This window comes from Bubalus bubalis, chromosome 15, assembly GCF_019923935.1.
Source record: "Bubalus bubalis isolate 160015118507 breed Murrah chromosome 15, NDDB_SH_1, whole genome shotgun sequence".
Classification (NCBI taxonomy): domain Eukaryota; kingdom Metazoa; phylum Chordata; class Mammalia; order Artiodactyla; family Bovidae; genus Bubalus; species Bubalus bubalis.
In genome coordinates, this window is record NC_059171.1 from 24,394,815 (window position 1) to 24,410,121 (window position 15,307).

A 15,307-nucleotide genomic window follows, 5' to 3' on the forward strand; every position below is an offset into this window, starting at 1 on the left:
ATAGACTTAGGTGAAAAACAGGTGAATAAAATCAAATAAATTTTAATTTTTTTTAAAAAAGGATAAACCATTAATTTATTATGTTTTAGTCCCTTATAGAGTCTAACATATAAAAATATTTGGGCAGATTTTATTTTTATTGGATTCCATGTTCTTAGTTTTTCTTCCCCAGGAGTCAACTTATTTCTTAACTAGACCAGCTCTCAGGATAATCCATATATCATTCCAATATAATTCATAACTCTTGCACTTTACACTGAAGAAGATGACTATTTCCTTGCCACCACTTATCTGTCTTTTAAACTTGCCTCCACCTGACCTTCTGTCCCTTCTTCAATCCTCACTTCACATGCCAGTATTTGACCTCTCTTTTGCATCTTTCTATTCTTATCGGTTGAAGTAAATGTGTTCTAGAGAGCAGAAGTCATGTAACAAGTGTCATGACAATATTAATCACCTCTAAAACACGTGTTGATGGTATCAACAAATACGCTGAGTTTGCTTAGTTTAAAAGCAGAAGCAGAGGAGTTAGCTCTTGGAATATAAGTGTCCCTTGCTATCCAAAAGGGGTTGTTTCCAGGACCTCCCGAGGCTACCAAACTCCTCAGGTGCTCAAATGCCTTGTATAAAATGGCATAGTATTTGCATATAACCTATGCAATCCTTCCATATATTTACTGGGCTTCCCTGGTGGCTCAGCCTGCAGTGCAGGAGACCTGGATTTGATCCCTGGGTAGGGAATATCTACTGGAGAAGGGAATGGCTACCCACTCTGGACAGAAGAGCCTGGCAGGCTACAGTCCATGGAGTCACAGAGTCAGACATGACTGAGCAACTAACACTTTTCACTTTATGCAATCCTTCCATATGCATATACCATCTCTATGTTACTTATAATACCTAAAAGAATGTAAATGCTCTGTAGATAGTTGTAAATACAATGTAAATGATGTGTTAATAGTTGCTGGTGCTTGGCAAATTCAAGTTTTGCTTTCTGAAACATTCTGGAATTTTTTTCCAAATGTTTTTGATCTGTGTTAGTTGAACCTGTGGTGTGGAACCTGCAGGTATGGGGGCCACTGGACTCATTCTTGGGATGCTAGCTAGGACCACAGCCACCGTGTTGGGAGATACCCAAGCCATGTGGATTGGCCATGGGTAGACACTTTAATCAAGAGTGGTCAGCTGAACTTTTGGTCAGTAGTTCTATGAGGTGTCTTGGGTCTGTAGCTTACTGATGTGATTAGACAACTCCAGTCCCAATAGCTGTGTAATTGCCTACATGAGAGACTGTAAGAGAGAAACTTCCAGATGACCCTGGTCACCCTACAGAACCCTTTTCCAGATGGAAAATGTATCTCAATTTTTAACCGAATAAAGATGGTCTGAAGGTTGCAGTTTTGTTAAGACTCCTCATAGGCCCTTTCAAGTAAATAAGAAGTCTTTTCAGACTCTTGGAGGCATCATCTCACCTAAAATTGCCAGATAGAATATAGGATATGACATTTGTCAATACTTACATGAAATTAAAAGACGCTTACTCCTTGGAAGGAAAGTTATGACCAACCTAGATAGCATATTCAAAAGCAGAGACATTACTTTGCCAACAAAGGTCCGTCTAGTCCAGGCTATGGTTTTTCCTGTGGTCATGTATGGATATGAGAGTTGGACTGTGAAGAAAGCTGAGCGCTGAAGAATTGATGCTTTTGAACTGTGGTATTGGAGAAGACTCTTGAGAGTCCCATGGACTGCAAGGAGATCCAACCAGTCCATTCTAAAGGAGATCAGCCCTGGGTGTTCTTTGGAAGGAATGATGCTAAAGCTGAAACTCCAGTACTTTGGCCACCTCATGCGAAGAGTTGACTCATTGGAAAAGACTGATGCTGGGAGGGATTGGGGGCAGGAGGAGAAGGGAACAACAGAGGATGAGATGGCTGGATGGCATCACTGACTCGATGGATGTGGGTTTGGGTGAACTCCGGGAGTTGGTGATGGACAGGGAGGCCTGGTGTGCTGCAATTCATGGGGTCGCAAAGAGTTGGACATGACTGAGTGACAGAACTGAACTGAACACTAAAACTTCATTTATTGTTTATCTGAAAATCTAATTTACCTAGATCTGTATTTTATTTGCTAAACTTGGCAACCTAGCATACCCTGAATCTCAACCTAATATTGAAAGGAGCTGGTTTCAAAGAGACTCTTTATCTTCTCTATCCATGCTTGATTCCTTGAATCCTTGTTAGATCAATACGGGAAGTAAAATCCCTCGAGCAATCAAATCCATTTATTAAAATCCTGTAAACCTTTCTCTAAGATCTTTAAGCAAACATTCATCCCCAACACTCCCAAAATATCTACAAAATATGTAACTCATTCCCACAAAACAGTCCAAAGGAAAACTAGAACTTGGGCTTTGGGAAAATCAATTGCAAATAAAAACAAACTTTGAAAAAAGCAAAGCATTACTTGTTTTGATTTGTCTCTGAATGATACAGTGAAAGAAAAAGAAACCAAAGAACTGAAATGATTTTCAGTGACAAAAAAAGGCCTTAACATTCATGGAAAAATAATCCCAATACCATTTAACTGTTGGAATTGACTCTTAGTTTATAAAAGATTCTTTTCTAATTTGAATTCCATAAGAGCCAATGTGATGTAGAAAAGCAATAGATCATTTTTGAATCTTATAGACCTTAGCTCTGATTGGGATTCAGTACATTTTAATGTGGTTGAGTAATTATTTCCATTTGCCCACAGAGAAACTGAGGTTCTGAGAAATTATGTTAACTGCTCATGGCCAGAATTAGATAATATGTGAAAAACCCAGGACTTGAACTTGGTATTCTCAGTCTTGATGAAGTGGCTGCATGGTACCATTATACTATGCAGCCTCTGAAAATTCTGTAACAAATGTAAATCATTTTAAAAAATAAGCAAACAGCATCGTAGATGAGCAAAATGCTGATTCATGTAGTATTATTGAACACCTATTATGTTATGTGTCAAGCACAAAGTTATGTGGTTTTGCACACATTTTTCTCACTTTCCAAGGACTACCAGCAACAATTTAGGTGGAATCCACATTTAAGTTTCAGAGCAGTTAAACAAGCGCCAAGCTGTACATTTATTTAGTCATTCAGCACATATTTACTGAGTACCAGTTAGGTATTAGCCACTGTGGTAAGGTTCTAAGAATGCATTCATGGCTCTGCTGTCTTTGACTTTGGCATATAGGAGTTGATGGACCTAACATAGTTTATGCACTGAAACTGTGGTACCTTATTCACTGATTCACTGCAGAGTTCCTTAAATGATCTCTGTGGTTTTATTTTAAACAAATTCTAACAAGCTCAGTTACCTATTTTTCTCTTCTGCCACAGGTTGGAAATGGCAATAAGGAAGACCCTCTTCCAGCACTAAGAAGCTGCAGCTGACAATCTGGCGGTAGTGGGGACACAGTGGACACATCAGTTGCATGTGAGCTTGAAGTTATCTAGTATATTGGCTAAACATCCATAAAACCCTGTAAGTTATTGCAATGTAAGCCGTGAGACTGCCGCTGGTTTTTGATGTGTTAGTTTTTAAAATTTAATTTGGTTGCACTGGGTCTTCGTTGCTGCACTCAGGCTGGTTTTTAGTTGCAGTGTGCAGAGGCTACTCTCTAGTTGCCGTGCGTGGGCTTCTCATTGCGGTGGCTTCCCTTGTTACAGAGCACAGGCTCTAGACACGCAGGTTCAGCAGTTGTGTGGCTCACAAACTTTGTTGCCCTGCAGCGTGTGGAATCTTCCCAGGCCAGGGATTGAACCTGTGTCCTCTGCATTGGCAGGCAGATTCTTTACCACTGGACCACCAGGGAAGTCCTTGATGTATTCATTTAGTTGGTGTTTTTATCTATGACCCAGATATATATGCTCACTAAGCTACTACATAAAATAATGCACTTTAGAAAAATATATCAAAGTAACACATAATTAAAACAATTATCTGGAAAAATCTTCCTATATAGAATGTCTTGGTCTACAATGATAGTATTATTTTAGGACACTAAAAACCAACTACATGTGTAAAGCAATGAAAGTCGTTGATTTCTACTTTCATTTTAAGGCATGGATAATTCTGCAAATTTTATTATTGATATCATACTTGGCAACTTCTGCATTACATGCTAGTATAGGTTGAAAAATCTAAGAACAAATAAATCCAAAATAAATGCAAACAGCATAGACTGAGCAGCCAGAACAATCTTTAGTAGGCTAGAGGCTCTCCTGCGGAGTTCGATTATACCCTAAGGCTCATTGTTCAGAGATCTGCAGTTCTCCAACTTTTGTCTGCTTTTCTATATGTGAGAGATGGGACTTAAAAAAATCTGGATGTAAATATAAGCAATATTTACCATGATGGCATTAGAGTCAGTATGAATATGGAGATACTACTTACTCTTTTTGCATTTTCCCTTGATCTCTTCCTTATTCAAAATGTATCTGTCAATAAAATAAGAAAACAACTTTTTAAAATTTATGAAATTATAATCCACAAATACCACCACAAAGCAATCACTGTTGTTTTGCAAGAGAGTAAAGCATAAATTAGGATCATCTGGTTAGGCGCATTTGACAAATGCTTTTACTAAAACTCTACCTTCCTATATGGAGTTGATTACAAAAGGAGTTTCGTCTCCTTTGTTTTCATTTTTCTCTTTTCTGGAAACAGCATGTCAATTTTTGAGAAATCATCTTACTTTGTAGTTGAATGGGACTAAAAACCCACCACCTGCCTAGTTCCTCCCTTCCTGGTAAGTGACTGATCTCACAAACCAGCGTGTTTTTATCCTCCTTGGATGTAGGAAGGGACAAGTGACCTTATTAATATAGTGAGACTCAATCCCAGAGTGTTGCTAGAATTATTGGGAAGGAAAGGTTTTGTTTCTATTGGTATTGCCAAGTTCTAAAGCAAGCTGTTTTGCTACACAGGGAGAAACTGTATAAAAGTAAAATCAACCTAAAGGAAAGCAAATCAGAAGATGGAGAGTATCCAAATAACACTGTTTTAGCACCTTGGTCAAGCCATACCTGAAGATGTTTTTCCCCTAAGACTCTTCAGTTATGTTAATTAATAAATTCCCTTTTTAAATGTTACACTGGACTGGAATTTTATCATTTAAAATCAAACTAAATCCAGAATTAAACAAAATATAAACCAGTGAGAGTGACATTATAGGAAAATCCATGATTCTGTTTTAAGAAAAGCATAATCTTTGATCCCTTAATTACAATTACTTTAATTAATTAAATAAGTTATTAACTATTTGTGCCACTGACTTCAGAGCACTGTGAGATGTCTGTGAGAAAGAGTCATTATTTGTCCTTTGCACATATTTAATTAAATTAAGGAGTTTGCTATACCTAAGAATGTCTTATGGCCTAGCATCATAGACAAGTAGTCACCTCCATTCATGAGAAATTCCAGAAGAAAATACAACAGAATACTAAGCCTAATGGATGGTAGCTTCTTGAAGAACATAATATGGAACTCAAAAGCAAGAAGTACTTGAATTACTTGATTTAAGGTAGCCTACCCATGTGGGTGGACTTCCCTGGTGGCTCAGACGGTTAGAATCCACCGGCAATGCGAGAAACCTGGGTTCGATCCCTGGGGTGGGAAGATCCCCTGGAGGAGGGCATGGTAACTCACTCCAGTATTCCTGACTGGAGAATCCCCATGGTCAGACGAGCCTGGTGGGCACAGCCCATGAGGTCACAAAGAGTCAGATATGACTGAGCTACTAAGCAGCAGCAGCACCCATGTGAGTGTCACAGATGAAGAAACAAGCTGCCTTATGTTAGCTTCCAATGCTCATGGTCAGCTAGTATAAAAGTTACATCATGGAAAAGATGCTATTTAAATAATGGCTGTAATGGGCTGTGAGTGCTGTGGTCTTTGCATTGAGAGTATTATTAGCCACAGGAGCGTTGTACTATGGTGTTAGGGCAATAAATATTTATACCCTTCCAAAGGGTTGTATCCAGTTTTCCTGCCAAAGAACTTGTCCTTCAGGGTTAACAAGGACATTGTAACTGCATTCACAGCCATCTGGCCCAGATACCTGTGGGTCTCGAGTGCTTTCCTCCCTTGGCAGGAAAACACAGTTTCTCTGGCAAGTTAACAGGTCACCTTTGCCTTAGATGGGACTGTCTTCTGAATTCCAATCAGAAGTTATTTTTGATGATCACAGGCATCCTTTTCAGGGATTTCTTTTTTCATAGTTTCTGACTTTCAACCCACCAAAATCACCGTGTGTCTGCGCATGTCTACATGAAGAGCAACTAATTACTTTAATTTTTTTAATTAAAATCTTTTTATCTTTTATTTTTTAATAAAAATTGTACATATTTAGGGTATACAACATGATTACTTGATATACATGTACCGTGAAGTTGATATTATAGTCAAGCTAGTTAACATACTTCCTTGCACAGTTACCAACTTTGTGTGTATGGTGAGTGCATCTGAACTCTATTCTCTTAGTATGTATGCTATGCTAAGTCACTTCAGTCGTGTCCGACTCTGTGCGACCCCATAGATGGCAGCCCACCAGGCTCCCCCGTCCCTGGGATTCTCCAGGCAAGAACACTGGAGTTGGTTGCCATTTCCTTCTCCAATGCATGAAAGTGAAAAGTGAAAGTGAAGTCGCTCAGTCATGTCCGACTCTTAGCGACCCCATGGACTGCAGCCTACCAGGCTCCTCCATCCATGGAATTTTCCAGGCAAGAGTACTGGAGTGGGGTGCCATTGTATCTAGTATTAAATAAATACAGTATTGTTGAGAATAGTCATCATGGCAAGTGGCTGCTTTTAAACGTATGAGTGACTCTGTCATATCCCAGATTGGAGCCCTGATGAACTTCTGGAAGGAAAGGAATTTCACAGTACTGGAGACAGGTGAACTCCAGTGAGGGATAAGGACACAGCTAGACAACCTACCCAACGAATCAATGAAAGGGTTATGTCTTCACTTGGTCAAAGCCAGAGAGAAAATACTCTGATATATTTTATTAGACTCTGTTGGATTTAATAAGATGGCCTCGTGTTGTGGTGAAGGGCATGGGTTCTGTAGTTAGAGATCTGGTTTTAAACCCAAGCTGAGCAACTTACTAGTTATACGACCTCGGGTCACTTTATGAACCTCTCCGGGCTTTGGTTTTCTTATTTGTAAAACGGGAAGGCGACAGCTGAGAGGTCGATATTTGATGATATTGGTGAAGTGCTAAGTGCCCAGGGGGCACTCAGTAGCTCACTGTTAGTCTCTGATCTTACCTGAAAGTGGCCAGAGAAAGTGACCACTTGCTCGAGTGGTCACTATCTGTCTTGTCTATTAATTCAGCTCCTCAGTGGCAGTTGAAGAGAGACATGAAAACCTTGGCACAGTTTTTACTGAAGTCTGGACTAGGAATTTGGATCGTGACAGACATCTAAGTTCTAACTTAGAATGAAATGACCAGCTCACTGGATTCTCAGTTCTCTGACATTTTGAGAGCGAGCCCAGACTGAGGGTTTGGATTCACTTCCTGAATCCTGCCACATCCCTACACAATAGGCTTAAGCATGGGTGTTTCCAATCCCTTTGATAATATTGTGTTCATTTGGAGGACCAGACATCACTGAGATAGAAAGAATGACTCTGAGAGATTTCCTGTCCTCGCTCATTCACTCAGAAACCGAGTTGGGAGGTCTGGAGGCTCCTTGGAACTGGATCTCTTCCCTCTGGGAGAATTGGACTCAAAACTTTTCAGAAAATGAATAAATGTGTTTTTGTTGTTCAGTCTTGATGATCTGGTAAATCTGACAATATCTTTGCCAAGAGAGAATATATATACAACTTGTGATCTCTGCTGATTTTTCCTTCTTTGTATGTGATCTAATTTTAATTTTCTGAGCCCCACTTTTCACTTATAATCCACAGCAGAAGGTCTTTCAAAAGCAATCTTAGGTTTGCTGAATTTATCAGGGACTGTGGAGACTTTGTTCTGCCTTTATTCATCTACTGAGATGCCATTTGTTAAAGCCTTTTTAAAAGATTTCAGTTATCTTAACCCTCTCTAGTAGTTTATGTATTTACCAAGGATGTGCTTTAAAACTCCACAGTAGGGAAGCACAGGCAAAAGTCAGTGTTTGTCAAACACAGACAAAAGTCTAGAGTATAATGTATTAATAATAATTTCTATGTACTATGAATCTCCATCAGTCAGATTCAGTTCAGTTGCTCAGTCATGTCTGACTCTTTGAGACCCCATGGACTGCAGCACACCAGGCTTCCCTGTCCATCACCAACTCCCGGAGCTTGCTCAAACTCATGTGCATTGAGTCGGTGATGCCATCCCACCATCTCCATTACAGGTTCAGTAATCATAAGCTAATGCCACGCTCATCTCACCTACATGAGTACCCACTCTCCTTCCATTGTCACACTGTGTTGAAATAAGCCCTAGAATAACATAAGATTTTATTAATAAAGTTTATACCCTGATTCCCTGGTGGCTTAGACAGTAAAGAATTCACCTGCAATGCAGGTGATGCAAAAGACCTGAGTTTAATCCCTGGGTCAGGAAGATCCCCTGGAGTAGGAAGTGGCAACCCACTGCAGTATTCTTGCCTGGAGAATTCCATGGACAGAGGAGCCTGGTGGGGTTGCAAAGAGTCAGACACGACTGAATGACGAACATTCACTTCATTTTTTTCTTTCTGAAAGATCTCTTATTTTTTAATACATCAATTATGCCATAATCACACCTAAAAAAATAAACCGTCATTCCTTAGCATCACAATCTATCAGTTAGAGTACAGATTCTACCAAACTCATCATACTTTTAGCTGCATAAACCTGTAGCTTCTTTTCCTAGGTTGATCTCTAGAGCTAATCATCAGTATCTGTGGCCACCAGTGGATGGTCACTCTGTGCCTACCAAGAGTACTTGGCCACCACGTGATCCACTTCTTCTCAGGACATGGGGCATTCCCCGGGGGCTTTGTGTGCCACGGGCCAGGAGCGCTGCCTGCTCTGAGAAGCGGGGGAGGGGTGGGCCTGAACGTGCACGTGCATTCATGAGACGCGGAGCCAATGGTAGTCGTTAAGAGAGGCAATCAGAGAAGGCTTTCTCTTCATCCACTAGTGAGCTGGGTGATGCAGAGGTGTGGGCAGGGACCCTCCGTGTAGATGGAGAGATGGCATCGCTTAGACTTGTCTCCACACAATCTCCCCACCTCCCACTCCGCATATTGTGCAACCCTGCGGGTGGGCTGTGCAAGAAAAAGGCTGGAATTAGTGTCTGTCATTCCAGAATGTCCTTTCCAGTCATCCCCTGGGGAGGAGGATGTGGAAAACAAGGATAAAACCCTGCCGGTATGGGAGGGACATGCTCTCTCACTAACACCCGCTCTCCAGCCTCTCTCTCTCCCCAGAAGAGGCTGTGCGCTGGGAACAGCGCTGACGGGGGGCGCATTCCCTGTGAGGTCCCTGCGCACATCTGTCTGCTGGCAGTGATGCAGGTACCAGAACCAGGGGGCTGGAGCCTGCGCTGTGCAGTGCTCCTCTCGTCCACAGGCGCCTTCTGGGAGAGGGTGGCGACTTCCTAGCAACCTTAGGTGGATACGGCAGAGAGACGGGGTACAGGGACTCTGCCACCAGTACCACCTCTAGGCTGTGTGCAGGACGTGTCCAGAGCGGGTCAGCGCCTGGAATGTCTGGGCTGGTCCAGAGCTTTGCCTGAAGAAGAGACAAGAGACATGCCCTGGGATCGGGTGTGTTGCTTACAGCGCTTGGGGACGGGGTTTTCCTTACTCCCTCTGTAACAAAGTTAATGTGGCTCACACCAAGGAGCAGAGGGACCCCGGCCCACCTCTCCATCCTCATTGCTGGGCACCCTCCCCCGATCCTCTACAAACCAGCATGAGCAGCTTCTACCGCTTCCTCAGAAATACCTTGCTCTCTTGATTGCTGGCCTTCATGCTTGTCCTCTGTTTGGCACATTCATTCTCTCCCCAAGTCCCCTTCCCTCTCCTCCCTCTGGGCTCAGCTTGTAGGCCCCTGGCACTGGCAAGCCCCTTGTCCACCCCAGTGGGTGAGAAGCTGCTGCTACAGGCTCCTACACTTTCTCGTATTTCTTTATTCTACCCCATTTGGAGAGGGAGGCAGGAGAGCGGGTATTAGAGAGAGAGCATGTCCCTTCCATCCTGGAACAAGCGAGTGCTTGTTTATGTGTATATTTTTCATGGTTGACTCTTAACACCTTGAAAGGCAGGGCCCACCCCTGTTTTGCTCACCCCTTTCATCCCAGTGCTTCTACAGTGCCTGACACAACTAGGTCCTTATTGAGTGAATGATTTCAGTTTATAAATACACTCAAGGAATAGACTTGAGCCAGGTTTTTTTTTTAGCTTTCTGCTGCTGCTGCTGCTAAGTCGCTTCAGTCGTGTCTGACTCTGTGTGACCCCACAGACCCTTTGCGACCCCATGGACTATACAGTCCATGTAATTCTCCAGGCCAGAATATTAGAGTGGGTAGCCTTTCCCTTCTCCAGGGGATCATCCCAACCCAGGGATCGAACCCAGGTCTCCCACATTGCAGGTGGATTCTTTACCAGCTGAGCCACAAGGGAAGCCCAAGAATACTGGAGTGGGTAGCCTATCCCTTCTCCAGGGGATCTTCCCATCCCAGGGATTGAACTGGGGTCTCCTGCATTGCAGGTGGATTCTTTACCAATTGAGCTATCAGGGAAGCCCGACTCAAGGAATAGATTTGAGCCAATTTTTGTTTAGCTGTCTAAAAGGCTTTAATTCTTTTCTTAAATTGGAGTATAATTATCCTACAATATTGTACAGGGATGTGAATCAGCTATATATACACATATATATCCCCTCTCTCTTGCTCTTCCCTCCCACCCCCCTACCATTCTACTCCTCTAGGTTATCACAGAGCACCGAGCTGAGCTCCCTTGAGCCAAAATTTTGAGCAAGCTCAAAAACATCAAAAGGGGACCTAAGTAATTAGGGATGAGATCATCAATTGATTACAAAACACTTTGCTGATGGTGAGGGGAGTAAGGGCAGAGAAGAACAGACAGTGGGCCATCTGTGTTCTCTGCTGACCCATGCTGTTGACAGAGCTCATGCTCAGTCATGACCAGTGGCTCCAACACAGGACAGAGGCCACACCTCCTATCCCTGATGCCCTGGGGGCTGTCTCAGGTCCCTGTGGGGTTGGGAGAGTCATCTGACCTCTTAGAACCCAGGACCTGGGAGCCTTAGCTGATGGCCACCTCCAGATGCTGGAGTGGACCCTGGCAGCATGAAGAGGCTGTTCTAAGGGCTGCCTAGCCTCTCCTTTAAGTCATTTTTAGTTGATGATGCAGACCCTGCAGGAGGAGTTGATGCCCAGTGGAGCTCAGTCTATGGCTAAGCCATTCTCATTAAACAACCAGATGTTTCTTTTTGTATTTTGCTCTGAAACCTGATTTTCTGAAGCTTCCATCCATCAGCCCTCATTCTGGAGAAACTCATAGGGACTTAATCTCCCCTGAGGTAATGGACCATGAAATATTTAAAGAGAACTATAAACTTGTGGTCATGATGCCTTTATCTGTAATGTAATTGAGGCATCACCTTGAATCTAATCTAAAAGGGAAATGGAAATTAATTATTTTGAAGGAGAAATGTTTTTTTTTTCCTAATTGTGTAGTGATTATTCTTTATGGGTAATATATTTATAAAAATTATCTAAAATAGAACCCTGCTAAAAAGATTCCATTTATCTATCACTTTTAACTTTCTTTTCCATTCCTAAATACTGCTTCCAGGGACTATTACCACATCTGGCAAATGGACATCATAAATGTACTTCAAAGACAATCCCAACTTAAAAACTATCCTATAAAAGACACCCAGCTGACCTTATCGATGGTCTGAGAAAAGATGTCACCCAAATTCTTGGATATTTTGCTATAGAATAGAACCCTGGGCTCAGTGCTCCATTAATTTATTAATTTGAGTTCATCTGATTGTGATAATGGATTAAGGTTTGCTCTAGTGATGTCTTCATTTTCAAATTGTTGTCTGCTGAATTAATATACTGGCTTATTCACAGGTTATAAACAACCAACTCTGTTGCTTTGTTTAGTTCCTAAATCACTTCCCTATTTTTAGATCATTACCATATTTGAGAAGAATAGATAACCTTTGATTTCTTGTACATGTGGCCGCCTGAGATGCCAGCACTTAAAGTTAATGTAGCTAAATTTCATTCATGGAATAGAAGTGTGGGGCTGTTTGTATGTGTGGACATCTACTTCAGTGGAGTTTTTTTCTAAGAACAGATCCCATCTGATAACTTTAGCCCAAGTTAATTTAGCTCTGCTGGAAGCTGCTGCCCCTCTCAGTGAGTGGCTCTGTGGCAACATCCCCTCTGCCCACTAGCCTGTGCCCTGTAACTCGAAGCTACCTCCAGTTGGTTGAGTTGGTGCCTGATCTCCTAAGAAGTCACGCCATGCCCTTACAAGTGCAGCCACCATACCTTTCTTATTTAATGCCATTCGAAGTCAGTTTGCCAGGAAAAATGATTGACTCATGGAAAAAGAGCTTGTGTTAAAAGTAGGGGAGAAAGCAATGAATTTATCCAAATACCTAAGTCACGCAAAATGGATATTTATATCCCAAACTGTGTTCCATGCATTGAGAACCTAATGACTGGTGGGATGGACACATATCCTACCAGCATATATTTCTCAATGGAACATTTGCCTATTCTGAAATAGCCAAGTTATCCTTGGAAGACGGCTTCTTTTATTTTCCCCCAATATACCTTTGGGATAAAACATTGGTTCTCAGTCACCCATAGTTTTTTCTCTAGGGGACGCTTGGCCATGTCTGGAGACATTTTTGATTGTCACAGCTGGAGGCTACTGGTATCTAGTGGGTAGAGTCAGGGCTGCTGCTAAATATCCCACAACGCACAGGACACCCCCACCACCACCAACACAGAATGGCCAGGCCCCAAATGTCAATAGTCACAGACAACTTGAGACACCTTGAGCTGGAGAATTTATTTCTAATTGATTTAAAATTTCTCCCAATGATCTTTAACTTTATTGTTTTAAATTGTTTTCTGGTGTCCAAGAATGACTAAAGTTAGTACACAAGTTCTGCTTATCAGAATCCCCTACATTGCATCCAAGATTAACTCACACGATAAGAGTAACACATATAGTACATATTACTAGCATATTCCTAGGAATGTATATTCCTAGGTGAGACTGTGTCTCCATGTCTTTTCTATGCTTCATGAGAAGAGACTGAAAAGGAATAAGGAATTACTTTTTCTATGGCTGCTATAACAAGTTACCACAAACTTAGTGTCTTAAAGCAGCACAAATTTATCTTACAAATTGTAGGTCAGAACTGTGGGCTAATGTCAGGGTGTTGGCAGAGCTGTGTTCCTCCTTGAGGCTCTAGGGGAAATCCATTTCCTTGCTTTTTCTGGCTTCCCTAGGCTGCCTGCATCCCTTTGCTTGTAGCCCCGTTTCTTCACTGCAAAGCCATTAATGTTGCATCTCTCTGACCAGGCTTCTGTGGTCACATCTCCCTGATCACAGGCAGGAAACGTCCTCTACCTTTAAGGACGGTTGTTATGACATTGTGTCCACATGTATAATCCAGGATAGTTTTCTAATCTCAAGATCCCCAACATTACCACATCTAAAGTTCCTTTCACCTTGAAAGGTGACACACACATGCACACGTTCCAGGGATGAGGATATAGACATATTTGAGGCCAGTATTCTGCCCATCACAGAATAATAACTAATAACTAATTTCCACTGAGCTATTGATATCCTATAAACTGGGGACAGGCTAAGCACACACACGTTGGGAAGAAGGTTATCGGTCATCACAGAATTGTCCTTTGAACAGCTCAACTGCAAGGTTGTAGCTGGAGTGGGTTTGCCTCCAAAACAAATGGATATTTCAGTTGTCAGCCATTCTGGAAAGAAGACACTGCTAAATGAGGCTTAGAATAGGGTGGGGAAAACACTTTCTTCTTTCTCTGGGACTGGGTTCCCTTTGATCTACACCTGGAGATGTGGTGGAGGTACCTGGAGCACAGACAGCTGTTGGATAAACCCTTGAGGCTGAGCAAGTGGCCTGATGCAGAGGAGAGGACATGCCATAAACTTGGTTTATCAGGGATCTTAAAGGAGCAGGGGACTGTGCAGTATCTTTGAATTACTTTTAGAATAAATTTAGTATCATTTTTTTTTCAAAAGTAGCTTGTATCTGCTAGGCTATAAAAAGTGAAGGGGAAGAGTTTCTGTTCTACTTGGGGATGGCTCTCCTTAGGGAAGGAGAAGCAGTTCACAGAATCCAGAATTAAATGCCTGGTGAAGGGAGGATCTGGGAAACACACAAAATACTGAGATACTCAGGAACTGTTAGTAGAGGGAAAACCTATGCTAACCTAAACATGTAGATGGAATGTTTATGTCCTCCCCCCACCAACCCCCGCAAATCTGCGTTGAAACCCTAAGACCCATGGTGATAGTATTAGAAGGCCAGGGCCTGTGGGAGGTGATTAGGTCATAGGAGCAGAGCCCTGTGAATGGGATTAGTGCCCTTGTAAGAAAAGGTCCAGAGAGCACCTTGCTCCCTCCCACCCTGTGAGGACACAGTTAAAAGGCATCCATCTGTGAACCAGGGAGAGAACTCTCACCAGACAGCAAAGCAGGCAGGCACCTTGACCTTAGATTTCCAGACTCCAGACCTGTGAGAAATAAATTTCTGTTGTTTAGAAGCCACCCAGTCCACAGTATTCTGTTAGAGCGTCCTGAACTTGAATGGACAAAGACAACCTGGAAAAGATTGCACATCCAAAGGATGAGGGGTTCCAACTGTTGTGATTTATGTATGAAAGGGAAATGTGACCTTCTGGGTGCTGAAGTCTGGGATATTTGGGCTATGTGCTAAAATATGGGCTTCCCTGGTGGCTCAGACAGTAGAGTCTGCTTGCAGTGTAGGAGACCTGGGTTTGATCCCTGCATTGGGAAGATCCCCTGGAGAAGGAAATGGCAATCCATGCCAGTATTCTTGCCTGGAAAATCTCATGAATTGAGGAGCCTGACAGGCTACACTCCATACGCTTTATAAGAAACAGTAGAAGTGTGAGATTGGAAAGCATTTTGGTAATAAACATGCATTTTACATTGGCATAAAACTCTCTTAAATCACAAGGTTTTCCATTGTGATACGGTGAGGGTGTCA

At 42.2% G+C, this 15,307-nt stretch overlaps 1 long non-coding RNA gene across 12 annotated transcripts in view; it reads left to right on the forward strand.

Annotated features, from left to right (window-relative positions):
- Positions 1-15,307, forward strand: part of LOC112579143 — a 167,432-nt gene that overhangs the window by 36,967 nt on the left and 115,158 nt on the right. For 9 of the 12 annotated variants that reach the window (XR_006544883.2, XR_006544886.2, XR_006544880.2 and 6 more), the window contains exon 2: positions 3,384-3,528. This is a non-coding gene — a long non-coding RNA (uncharacterized LOC112579143). The remainder of the gene's footprint in view (positions 1-3,383; positions 3,529-15,307) is intronic. The other 3 variants (XR_006544887.2, XR_006544881.2, XR_006544882.2) reach the window with 1 other exon arrangement.